The sequence below is a fragment of the Macrobrachium rosenbergii genome, chromosome 42 (assembly GCF_040412425.1).
Source record: "Macrobrachium rosenbergii isolate ZJJX-2024 chromosome 42, ASM4041242v1, whole genome shotgun sequence".
In the NCBI taxonomy this organism is placed as follows: Eukaryota; Metazoa; Arthropoda; class Malacostraca; order Decapoda; family Palaemonidae; genus Macrobrachium; species Macrobrachium rosenbergii.
This window is the reverse complement of record NC_089782.1, coordinates 22,888,122-22,901,670: the sequence shown is the minus strand read 5'-3', so window position 1 is coordinate 22,901,670 and position 13,549 is coordinate 22,888,122. Positions and strand designations below refer to the sequence as shown.

Below are 13,549 nucleotides of genomic sequence, written 5' to 3'. Positions count from 1 at the left end.
TCATATGCTAATGTGCTATAACCCACTTTTTCTACCTGTGTATATTCCCAAGACTTCAAGTGCGCAAAATTCATGTTTTAACATTGTCAGTGTATATTTTCTTTCTATTTTTCATAATATTTTATTTTCATGTTTTGTCTTCGTACTGTTTCAAATCTCAGCTGCAATAAATACACATTCTTAAAATGTAATATTCCTCATTAGTTGGGTTCATGTAGCTTCCCTTATTAGACTCCTTTGGTCCATTCATGCTTAGCTGTCCAACTTCTTTAACACTTCCCTGCTCTAGTTTTAACCTCTTCTAAGCAAAAATATTTCATAGGGGCCGTATGAGAGCCTCTTTACTTATTTTTCAAAGTGATTTTTGATTATGAAAAGATTTTGGTATTTTTAAGAAAAGCTTTAAACTGTTGACAAACTTCGTGAGACATATAATAAAATATTTGCGCTGTGTTCACGTATATCTACCTTTTAAAACCTAATGTTTATTAACACATTTATTTTTACGGAGTATAAGAAAAATAACTTAAAGGAAATGGCCACGTTTTAACTTTCACTAGTACTTAAACAAGAAAATGTAGAGAAGCGCAAAGTCCTTGATATATTTTAATTAAAATGCTTGGGAAAAATTGCATGAATATTGCATTCATTTTTAACGGGACAGGTACACCAGTGTTCAAATAATTTTCTTAGCAATGTTGACTGAAAGGGAATATCACAAAAAATAAATATATGAATATTTATTTGCTTTGTACAGTATTTTACTTACATTACTTTACTTTATTATTTTACTTACATTTTTATTCATTTATTAATTTGTTAATTTATCTGTTTTTCAAGTAACTGATCTCCTCTTTCTGTATTTCCCATTCATTACCTTCTGTTACTTCTTTCGAGTGAACACCTTAATATTCTCTGGAAGCTTGAATTTCAAGTCAATGGCTCCTGTGGACTTGTTCCATATGAATACGGTTCATCTTCTGAATAATAATAATAATAATAATAATAATAATAATAATAATAATAATAATAATAATAATAATAATAATAATAATAATAATAATATTAGTAGTAGGATTCTGCTCACTTTCTAAACTACCCGTTTCATCGGCTACTCAGGCCCCGTTGTGACTTTTAAGTTTCAGTAATGGTGTCACCACTTCGCAAAACCAAAATCTTTTGTCAAATCTTGTTTCAACGTCAGCATTACGCGAAGGGTAAATCAGTTAAAAACCTTCAAATAAAATTGTGACCCGGCATATAAGTACCAGCGCATTACAAGATATGAACAGTGATGATTGAATTATTCATATTATTAATACCATCGTATGCAAAAGAAAGTTTGGGTATCATTTTACACACAAAATGTGTTTGGGACTGGAATAAGTACAGTTCAATATAGAAAAGTTTTTGGTTGCGCATGAAAGAAAAAAGTTCTTGAAATATTTGTCAGTTTATAGACCTGGAAGAATAAATAATTTCTTTATTTTATTCATTTATAAAATTATGTTTTTGAGATTATAAGGAAACGGTGTCTTGATAATTTTATATATACACACATATATACATATATATGTATGTATGTATGTATGTATGTATGTATGTATGTATGTATGTATGTATGTATGTATGTATGTAATTATTTAACTTTGAAAGTCACAAGAGTTCTCATGATTTTAAATATCAATTGTTTTGGCATTAGAAGGAAAAACGTCGTTTATTGTAGATATTAACGTCTGATCAAATTTCCAAAGAAAAAAAAATCCTAAAGAAATAAATATGACGGAATTTTGGATGCACGGACTGTCAGGTCAGGCAACGGGAAGGAATCGTGAAGAAAACCACAAAGAAAAAGTGATAAGAAGAAGAGGAAGAGGAAAAAGGAGGAGGAGGAGAAGAAGAATGGAAAAGCGAAATTCCGGCAAGAAAAGAAATCGTAGAAAAATAAAATATGGAAATTGGGAATGAAGAGAGTCACGCAAGAGTGTAGCGGAGTAAATGGCCGGTCATGAAATAATGCAATGGACGAGAAAGTAAGCTATTAAGCCCGATGGATGGCGTGAACTCTGGACCTCGAGGAGAGAGAGAGAGAGAGAGAGAGAGAGAGAGAGAGAGAGAGAGAGAGCCCTTCGCTCAAGTATACTAGAGAGGAGCTTGGATACAAGAAGAGAGAGAGAGAGAGAGAGAGAGAGAGAGAGCCCTTCAGCTCAAGTATACTAGAGAGAGCTACAAATGATACAAGAGAGAGAGAGAGAGAGCTAGAGAGAGAGAGAGTCTTCGGTCAAGTATACTAGAGAGGAGCTTGGATACAAATGAGAGAGAGAGAGAGAGAGAGAGAGAGAGAGAGAGAGAGAGAGAGAGAGAGAGGGTGGGGATAGTCTTTGAGAGAAAACCGATGTCGGACGAGAGAGAATTTTCGAAATAAAGTCGATAGCGAAGGATAGAAACATAGATAGATAGAAAAACGGATAATTAGATAGAGAGATAGACAGGGAGGAAGGGTCGATCTTAGAAAAAACCAGTGTTTGATTGTGAAAGAGAATTATTCCGAATAGGTTGCCATATTTGAGAGAGAGAGAGACAGAGAGAGAGAGAGAGAGAGAGAGAGAGAGAGAGAGAGAGAGAGAGAGAGAGAGAGAGAGCGCAAAATATAATAAGCGACAGAAGCATTTGGTTTGTTGAGTGGTAAGGAGAATGAAAACTAGAGGCAACTGGATAAATCATTTTTCTTTTTTCTTTAAAGAAAGAAAAAGCTGACAGAAAAAAAAAGATAAAGGAAGAAAAAGTCGATGATTAAAAAGAAAGAAAAGAACAGATGTAAATCTTAGCTTAATCCTCGATGCTTCGCGTTCACTCATCTGCTCATCAATTTGATGAGGCCTTCGTGATGTATGTTAGGCTGACCTTTCACCGTGCCTCTCTCTCTCTCTCTCTCTCTCTCTCTCTCTCTCTCATCCGCGTTCCTTTCTAGTATACTTGAGCGAGGGACTTACTCTCTCTCTCTCTCTCTCTCTCTTTGGCCATGAAATTCTATCCAAACTCCTCTCTGGTATATTTGAGCAGGCTCTCTCTCTCTCTCTCTCTCTCTCTCTCTCTCTCTCTCTCTCTCGTCGATGACCATAGGTTGTGTAACGCCAGTTACGTTGATATATCAGTCAGTCTCTCCCGACCATAAAATTCCATCAAAACCCTCTCTCTGTACTGTGTTTGAGTCTCTCTCTCTCTCTCTCTCTCTCTCCTCTCTCTCTCTCTCTCTCTCTCTCTCTCTCTCTCTCATAGGCATGACATTCTAGCCAAGCTCTTTCTGGTATACCGAGCGACAAGCCCCACCTCTCTCTCTCTCTCTCTCTCTCAGGCATAACATTCTAGCCAAGATCCTTTATGGTATACTCTGAGCGACAAGCTCTCTCTCTCTCTCTCTCTCTCTCTCTCTCTCTCTCTCTTAGGCATGACATTCCCAGCCAAGCTCCTTTATGGTATACTTGGAGCGACAATGCCCCTCTCTATATCTCTCTCTCTCTCTTTAGGCATGACATCCCAGCTGCTCCTTATGGTATACTCTGAGCGACAATGCCCCCTCTCTCTCTCTTTAGGCATGACATCCTAGCCAAGCTCCTTTATGGTATACTTGAGCGACAATGCCCCCCCTCTCTCTCTCTCTCTTTTTAGGCATGACATCCTAGCTGTTCCTTTATGGTATACTCTGAGCGACAATGCCCCCTCTCTCTCTCTCTCTCTCTTTTAGGCATGACATCCAGCTGCCCTTTATGGTATACTCTGAGCGACAATGCCCCCTCCTCTCTCTCTCTTTTTAGGCATGACATCCTAGCCAAGCTCTTTATGGTATACTTGAGCGCCAATGCCCCCCCTTTCTCTCTCTTCTAGGCATGACATCCTAGCCAAGCTCCTTTATGGTATACTCTGAGCGACAATGCCCCCTCTCTCTATCTCTCTCTCTCTTTTAGGCATGACATCCTAGCCAAGCTCCTTTATGGTATACTTGAGCGCCAATGCCCCCTCTCTCTCTCTCTCTCTCTCTCTCTCTCTCTCTCTCTCTCTGCAACTTACAAATAATGTCCGAGTCCACAGAGGGGAGAGTCCCAACGAAGTAATTCCCGGAGAGGTGGAACCAATCTACAGGTAAATCTACAGGCGAAATCTCTCGTACATGATCTCCAGGCCAAGTTCATCTCTACCGAACATGAGCGACATGTTTTTTTTTTTTTGCTTTTTTTATGTTCTCCTTGGAATATTCACATCCTTTATATCTCTGCGTCGTAGGACGGGAAAGCAGTAAAATCGAATCGTTAATGTGAGAAATTGATTACAAGATGGGGGTGGTCCCGATCGGTCGGGGAAATGTCCAGGTGGAACACGAACTTGTCACGACCCGACGGCGGCGGTGACGGTTTCTCTCTCTCTCTCTCTCTCTCTCTCTCTCTTTGTCCAGTGCTTTTGTTTCTCCTTCTAGTGGAAGGAACTTTTTTGTCGAATTCATACCTTTTAGGAGGTAGTTCTTTACTGAAACAATACTGTTTTGTCCTCATATTTCAGTATATGTGAAAAACATTTAAAGAGAGAGAGAGAGAGAGAGAGAGAGAGAGAGAGAGAGAGAGAGGAGAGAGAGAAAGAGAGAGAGAGAGAGAGAGAGAGAGAGAGAGAGAGAGAGAGAGAGAGAGAGAGAAATGATGATGATGATGAATCTGGAAAATGTCTCAGTTGTTACCCAAGTAGAGAGCAACCAGTTATGTAGAAACCTTCGTATTGGACCTTTGGATCGACGTAGTACCAAAATCAAGGTGTGACAAGAGATAAAGTGCACCATGTATCATTATTATACAAAATTATAGGTATTGCTACGAAAGAGAACCATGAACTTATACATATGAATATAAGAAAAAAAGTCTTTTACAGAAAAATACAATAGCTCGCTTCATCAGTATCGAACTATAGTCCGGATTACATATAGTTGACTCTTGAAGACGTTTCAAGAGGGAAAAGTTACCAAGCTCATCCCGGCACTTTTTTTTTTAATTTCAACAGAGCATTGCTGAGAACCATCGTAGCAAAATCTTTAGAAAATTCCCTATCAAGATATATATATATATATATATATATATATATATATATATATATATATATGATATATGATACATATACATATGCATATACATATACATATACATACGTGCATACATACATACATACATTACATGTAATATGAAGAGAAAACCGAAAAAAAACATTATGCATATTTCAGATACATAGCTTCATCGTACAAAATCAACACAAAAGTCGAATCGTTGAAAGAAATCAGTTAAGTAAACTACGAAGGCTAAAATCGACTCCGTATACCTTCGTTCTTAGCTTGTTGTATTCCAGGATCACTCAGTTGAGAGGATTATGTTAATTTTTTCGTATATTTATTTCTGTATTTTAGATAATTTATTATCGCTTTGACGGTTATTTCCTTCTTTTTCTCCACTAGTCGAGAATATCTGAAGAATTCTGCTGGGTAACCCCATCATAATTCCATTCCTTGAATGCATAGCTTTGCAAACATCATCAGCCTGTTTGTCCACATATTCTCTGCTATCTTTTCTTGATCTTTTCTTTAGTTCTCAGCGCGATCTCTTTTGCTTTTAGTTTACTGTAAAAGAAAACTATTGTGTCGGCTTTGTCTGTCCGTCCGCACTTTATTCCGTTCGCACACTTTTCTGTACGCCCTCAGATCTTAAAAACTACTGAGGCTAGAGGGCTGCAAATTGGTATGTTGATCATCCACCCTCCACTCATCAAACATACCAAATAGCACCCCTCTTGCCTCAGTAGTTTTTATTTTATTCAAGGTTGTTAGCTATATAATCGTGAGTCTGGCACCGGGCCGTGGTTAAAGTTCCATGGGCCGCGGCTCATACAGCATTATACTGACACCAACCACCGAAAGATAGATCTATTATCGGTGGCCTTGATTATACGCTGTAGCAGCTGTACGGAAAAATCGATTGCACTGAAGAAGCTTTGGCTCATTTTTTACTTGTTTTCATATCCATGAAAATACGTTACGTACATTTTAATTTTGTCTGTTCTAATTTATTCCAGTCATCAGATACTCCAAGGCTCTTTGTTGTTGTCCCATATCCCAATACCTTTTCCAGCAGATTGATGTTAAAACCAGTCCTCCTCCCTCTCTCAACTCTCTCTCTCTCTCTCTCTCTCTCTCTCTCTCTCTCTCCGAAATGAACTATTTATCGCAAACTTTTTTGTTAATCTAGCTTTCGTGAATATTGTAACTTGTATGTGAATAACTAATGTAAACTGAAAATGATTTGAATTTCATTTTTAATGAATTTAAACTCTCTCTCTCTCTCTCTCTCTCTCTCTCTCTGCCAAATCTTGGGCAAATTTGTTCTGCAACCTTATCTATAGGATCTCCGAATGACCTTTTAAAAATCTGGGCTTAATTCTCTTGTTCCCTGAATCGCTGGGAAAATCAATTAAGGTGATGGGGTTGAAACCTCTCGAGCCGTAAGTCGCGTTCTGTTGGTGTGGCCTGTGAGGTTAAGGTTTGGGTTAGTTTTGTTAGCCTGTTTATCTATTTTTTTTTTTTTTCTCGTGAGTGGCAGCTAGTGATCAGATTTTGGGAGAGACGGGACTGTAATTGTTTGTGGAGAAGGGACCTCTTTCCTTGTGAAGGGTACATTTCTCTGCCTTGGCGAAGGTTTGTGTTCTAAGAATTTCCTTGCCACGCTTTATTTTTATTGTTCTGAAAAGAAAACTAGTGTGCCGGCTTTGTCTGTCAAATTGATATGTTCATCATCCACCCTCCAATCATCAAACATACCAGATTGCAGCTCTCTAGCCTCAGTAGTTATTATTTTATTAAAAGTTAAAGTTAGCCATAAGCGTGCGTCTGGCAACAATATAGGTCAGGCCACCACTGGGCCGTGGTTAAAGTTTCATGGGCGCGGCTCATACAGCATTATACCGAGACCACCGAAAGACAGATCTATTTTCGGTGGCCTTGATTATACGATGTACAGAGAACTCGATCGCGCCGAAGAAACTTCGGCGCATGTGTTACTTATTAGTTCTATGGGTTTAATGGTAAAGGAAGCTTTCAGTATATTGCCTCGTCAGCGATATACCCACGAGAAATGTCTTTGGACCCGTTACCCGCGTTAGCACTGAATTGTGTACTTGGTTAGTCACTGTAAAGAAGGGTAAGGGGCAAGCATCCTCATCCCGAAATGACTTTCTGATGACCAGAAGATTACCTCCCGTTTGTCACCAGCTCGACGGGGAAAAAAGCGTTACTGTGGAGTGTATATATATATATAATATATATATATATATATATATATATATATATATATATATATGCATATAAAAATATATAATGTTTATATATATATATATATATATATATATATATATATATATATATATATATATATATTGCATATATGCATGTATATGTAATCCACCCTATAAAGGTAACTATATATATTCGTGTGTTTTGTGCTAAGACCTGATTCTTTTCTCTTCTTCTTCTTTCTTTCTTCTTCTTCTTTCTCTCTCTCTCTGCTTTTCTGTTACCCTCTCCCATTAAAGCTCTGGCGTTAGATTGCCAGTCCTGTCGGCCCATGCCAGAAAAAATAACTTTTGATTTGCCAGATGGAGGATCATCAGTAACTGCCTATCAATCACATTTTGTTTCAATCTAGCTCAGAGGCATAGAATAGACCTAATTGCCCTGAGGAATCAGAGGGGGATAATATGTATTAAGGAGACTTGGAGCAGAAGAGGAGAGAGAGAGAGAGAGAGAGAGAGAGAGAGAGAGAGAGAGAGAGAGAGAGAGAGAGAGAGAGAGAGAGAGAGAGAGAGAGATTCAGCTACTCCTGTGTAAAAGTAGAGAGAAAGGGGGAGAGGATGGTACAGACTTAAATGATCCGTAATCTCACAAGTTCGTAGTCTCAATCCTTCAAAAGTCATTGTTTTTGTGATTCGAGTTACCGGTTTTTTTTAATGGTAGGTAGAATGCTGTACGTTTCTTGATCTTCATTTAGGATTTTCATAAAGTTATCGTTATTTGAGCTCATTATTTTTGGATAATTAATATTGCCGAATAGCCTTGTAATGATTTAATTACCATGAGAGTTGGACGCAGTTCTCTTTGCAACGTGTGACAAATGATTCGTAAGTAAAACAGCTTTACCTACCCGTGATACTATATTAATTAATATTAATTTTTTCTTCAGAAACGGGATAAATGCATATTTTTAAAGATATTTTGTGGTGGGCTGCAATGAAACCCGAAAGGCTTAATGCTCAGTGCCACAAAATCACCCTAAAACTCAATTTACTCATTTTATAATTGTGTATCTCGTCAACGCTTACCCTTATAATACCGTGAACGGTTAAAATTAATAAATTGTTTGATAAAAATTTCAAGTTCACAGATTCTGTGCCGTAATTGTAACAGCTCATTCTTAAGCGTGTGTAGTCATGTTGTGAAATGTCATACTGTGAAATAACTTTTAATTTCAGTAACACGGCCACGATGCTATTAGGTGTAAAATAACTTCTTTGACTACAAAGAGAATGTCTTTTACCTTTCCTCTTTTCTTTTTACCTTTTTCATTTTTTTTCTTTCCTCTTTCCTTTTTCCTCTTTCTCATTTTTCTTTTTCCCCTTTTCTCTCAGATCGTGGGACGAAAGACCAATGGACTTGTCCGGAGAAAATATCTCCAGAGCCTCGCCATTTCCTAATAAATTCTTGATACGTATAATCACACGTTCCTAATGCACAGACACCTTATAATTATATGTTCTGTAATGCTCCCGTTAATTGGTACGTGCCCGTTAACGACATCAGGTCCACGCCCACTTTGAGCAATGCCCATTCGTATCCCTTTGAGAGGCGGGTAGCTAGCTAGCTAGCTCTTTCATTGTTCAGTCTCTACCTACCCTCGTACCCCACTTTTTTTTTTTAATCGTTACCACCTTGTTTTCCATGTTTCCTTCGGGTCTGGTCTAGATATGGTCATTAGATTGCCATTCCATCGTTCTGTCTTGTAAAAAAAAATCGTTCTGTTTTGTAAAAAAAAAAAAATTCGTTGTGTCTTGTAAAAAAATCGTTTTGTCTTGTAAAAAAAATTGCTCTGTCTTGGAAAAAAAATCGTTCTTTCTTGTAAAAAAAAAATCGTTCTTCCTTGTAAAAAAATCGTTCTGTCTTGTAAAAGAATATCGTTGTGCCTGTAAAAAAAATCGTTCTGCCTCGTAAAAAAAATCGTTCTGTCTTGTAAAAAAAATCGTTGTCCTTTGTAAAAAAAAATCGTTGTGTCTTGTAAAAGAAAAAATCGTGGTGTCATGTAAAAAAAAATCGTTCCGTCTTGTAAAAGAATATCGTTGTGTCTTGTAAAAAAAATCGTTCTGTCTTGTAAAAAAATTCGTTGTATCTTGTAAAAAAAATCGTTGTGTCTTGTAAAAAAAAGTCGTTCTGTCTTGTTAAAGAATACCGTTGTCTTGTAAAAAAAAATCGTTGTCTTGTAAAAAAAAAAGTCGTTCTGTCTGGTTAAAGAATACCGTTGTCTTGTAAAAAAAATCGTTGTGTCTTGTAAAAAAAAAGTCGTTCTGTCTTGTTAAAGAATACCGTTGTCTTGTAAAAAAAATCGTTGTCTTGTAAAAAAAGTCGTTCTGTCTTGTTAAAGAATACCGTTTTCTTGTAAAAAAATCGTTGTGTCTTGTAAAAAAAAAGTCGTTCTGTCTGGTTAAAGAATACCGTTGTCTTGTAAAAAAAAATCGTTGTGTCTTGTAAAAAAAAGTCGTTCTGTCTTGTTAAAGAATACCGTTGTCTTGTAAAAAAACAATCGTTGTGTCTTGTAAAATAAAAATCGTTCTGTTTTGAAAAAAAAGCAAAAAAACAAAGTTCTTGGAAGCCTTGTCTTTGTGTGTGTGTATGTGTGTATGTGTGTGTGTGTGTGCGCGCGCATGCGCGGACAATTGTTACCTGTGGTGTAACACCAGGAGGAGGGATTGGCGCGTGGCAAAAGCGCTCACCTTTGACCCGTAGTTAATTATCTTCTTATACCCCCTCCTCCCCGTCACCCAGATCGCTTACCCTACACCCCCCCCACTCGACTCCCTCCCCCTCCGCTGACTCCTCCCATCTTGGTAGTTACATCCCTTGTCATATACACTCCTCCCACTCTCTCTGGGATCCCTTGCCTATTTTCCATCTCCACCCCTTCTCTTTCTTCAGTAGACAGTATTCTTCTGGTCTTATTTTCCTTCTCTCTCTCTCTCTCTCTCTCTCTCTCTCTCTCTCTCTCTCTTTTTATAGTATATATATATATATATATATATTATATATATATATATATATATATATATATATATATATGTATTATTACGCTCATTTGGAAGGAAAATGGACATTCCTCTTTAAAAGCTTGTAACTCAAATACCCCCAAAGTAAAGAATGCGTTCTAAGGTAGCAGTCTGCGTTACTCATCATGTGCTTCTCCAATATTTAGTACATTTTGTCTTTATCTCATATTGACAAGCAGGAGTTATGCCCTTTCGTTCCGAATTGCATGTATATATGTATATATATAGATATATACATTATATTTTATATATATAATATATACATATATATTTATATATATACATATATATATATATATATATATATATATATATATATATATATAATATATATATATATATATATATATATATATATATATATATATATATATATATATATATATATATATATATATATATATATATATAGCATTTGTTCAACTTTTTGAAAATGATTGCAGCCACAAAGTATACATCAACTGTAATTTAATATTTTTCTTAACAGAATACGAAATAAATAAAAGCCAATTTTCCTGCTTAGAGAGCTTATTAAACTTTCGCCCGTTCTGCAATGCAATTACTCTTTAGCGAACTTTTTTTCTTGCGCTGCTTCTGAAATGGCGCTTTGTAACGGGCTTGTGTCTGCATTAGTATGCGGTTTCCATAATCTCGTTTGCCCTTTCGCATGATATGAATAATAACAAACTATTATTAGGAGAGTGGTGGCTTGATATATATACTATATATATGATATATATATATATATATATGTATATACATATATATTATATATATATATACATATATATTATTATATATTTATATATGTATATTTATAAATATATATTTATATATATACATATATATATACGATATATATATATATATATATATATAATATACATTATATATATGTATATATATACGTTATATATATATTAATATACATATTGTGTATATATATATATATATATATATATATATATATATATATATATATATATATATATACATATATATATATATATATATATATATATATATATATATATAAGTGTGTGTGCAATTGGTGGGTGTTTGCATGCATGTGCGTAAATGTGCATGCTCGTGTGTGTAATTTATGTACGTATAATTTGTTTCCATCTACCTTTATTGAATCATGAGATGAATGCGCAACTTTGAAGTAAGATAAACGAATTGTTAAAACAGCAATCATCTGATATAAACGAAGTTTTCTCCTCCTTTCCAGGTAGGTACTTCTTCTTCCTCCACGCGATGCTGCTGTGCAGTCATTCGCTCTGCCCACAAAGCGGGTCATTTTGACTGAGATTTTGGCAACCGGGCTCTCATTTCCCGGCTGACGGATGACAGGCCGCCTTTTATTTTCGGCAAGGTAAGTCCACCATTCGGTCTTATATTGCTACTTTTTATTTGGGAATTTTAGAGCTTGTTTCGAGTGCGGTTACTTCCGGTGAAGTTACGCCACCTCGTTTTTTGGTCCGAGTTTGGATAGGTGAACTCAAACGTATGTCGGTGAATTTAATTCAGTACATTTTGGCCTGGTCTTTACTCGGACGGGTGACCACAGTGAAATCCAGAAGGCTTTGAGGCAAAGGGTCGGGTCCTAGAAGCCTCATCCAAAAAGCCCATGCCTAGAAACTCGAAACTCGCAGCAGACCTTTGGGGTCAAGCTAAAGGGTCAGTGGGTCACAGCCGGGGTCAGCAGTAAAATTATGCGTCAGTAGTGTCTAGCAGCTTATTATTCAGTGGTTTTTAAAATGATTGAAAACTCAATAAATCTAAGGCATTTATTCAATAATTCTCTCGTTCTTGAAGCATTTTATGAGATGTTTATGAAAGTGGTGTTGCTTCTAAGAAATTCTGGACCAAATCTAGGTATTGCTTATATTCAGTTGGTTTTAATTTTCTTTCAATTGCAATATTCCTGGGATATTCTAGAAATGAAGTCTCTCTCTCTCTCTCTCTCTCTCTTTCTCTCTCTCTTCATCGGAACCAGAGATCCTGCTGAATTCTTTCGAACCGTAAGTCAATTGTTTCCCTCTCTCTCTCTCATATCATAGGAACCACAGATCCTACTGAATTTCCTTTCGAATCGTAAGTCAGTTGTTTCTCTCTCTCTCTCTCTCTCATCATAGGAACCAGAGATCCTGCTGAATTCTTTCGGACAGTAAGTCAAACGTTTCCCCTCTCTCTCTCTCTCTCTCTCTCTCTCTCTCTCTCTCTCTCTCTCATATCATAGGAGCCAGAGATCCTGCTGAATTCTTTCGGACAGTAAGTCAAACGTTTCTCTCTCTCTCTCTCTCTCTCTCTCTCTCTCTCTCTCTCTCTCTCTCTCTCTCTCCCCAGGAAGAATGGGAGAAAGATCTTGCCGGATTCCTTTGCCCAAATAAGTGTATTGTTCTGTTGGGAGACGATTTGCTTATCGTAGTCGGCTTTATTTGTAGCATCCTTACCTAGCATAGCTGGGAACTCCGGTGCTTATATCGAGTCATTATCTCTGATAGGATCGGTGCTTTTGTTGGTCTTCTCGGCCTTTTTTCGCAGGTCTTTTTTTGGTCTTTTTGTAGGTCTTTTTTTGGTCTTTTTGTAGGTCTTTCCTTTCTTCCCGGAAAAGCTCGTGTTGTGTCGTTTTTTTTTTTTTTGAGTTGTATACGTGTATTTTTTTTAATGTTTGCACCTTATACTGTTCACCTTGCGTTAGAATACATTTTTATCTCGTTTATTGATTTATTAGTTTATTTTCTTTTAATCAGTGACTTCTCGTTCTGTATTTCCCCTTACTTCGTCTGACTTTCCTAATGAACATCATATTCTTTTAAGTTTGAATTTCAAGGCAGTGGCCCTGTGGTGGGCTTGTTCCATGAATGGGTTCATCTACTGATATAATAATAATAATAATAATAATAATAATAACACACACACACAATAATAATAATAATAATATCTTGAAGGTGGGTTTGCTTAAGGAAATTTACACTCTTAAGGAAATTACATCTTGTGTATGAATATATTTATGAATCGCACACACACAAGCGAAGACAGAAGTATCTCGTACAGGAAAACAAGGAAAGTAATGGGATATTTTGAAACGCTGCTTAATGGAAGAAGCTGAACGTAGCATTGACTGGGAGCTGCACTGTTCTAAAATGGAAGA

At 36.5% G+C, this 13,549-nt stretch overlaps 1 protein-coding gene across 6 annotated transcripts in view; it reads left to right on the top strand.

The window, feature by feature from the left end:
- Positions 1 to 13,549, top strand: part of LOC136828045 (uncharacterized) — a 423,623-nt gene that overhangs the window by 128,631 nt on the left and 281,443 nt on the right. The window contains exon 2 of one of the 6 annotated variants that reach the window (XM_067085732.1): positions 11,624 to 11,767. The exons of 4 other annotated variants lie outside the window; for them this stretch is intronic. The gene's annotated coding sequence lies outside the window, so the exon portion shown is untranslated. Of the gene's footprint in view, positions 1 to 11,623; positions 11,768 to 13,549 lie in introns of those variants that run through there. One more of the 6 variants, XM_067085736.1, reaches the window with a different exon arrangement.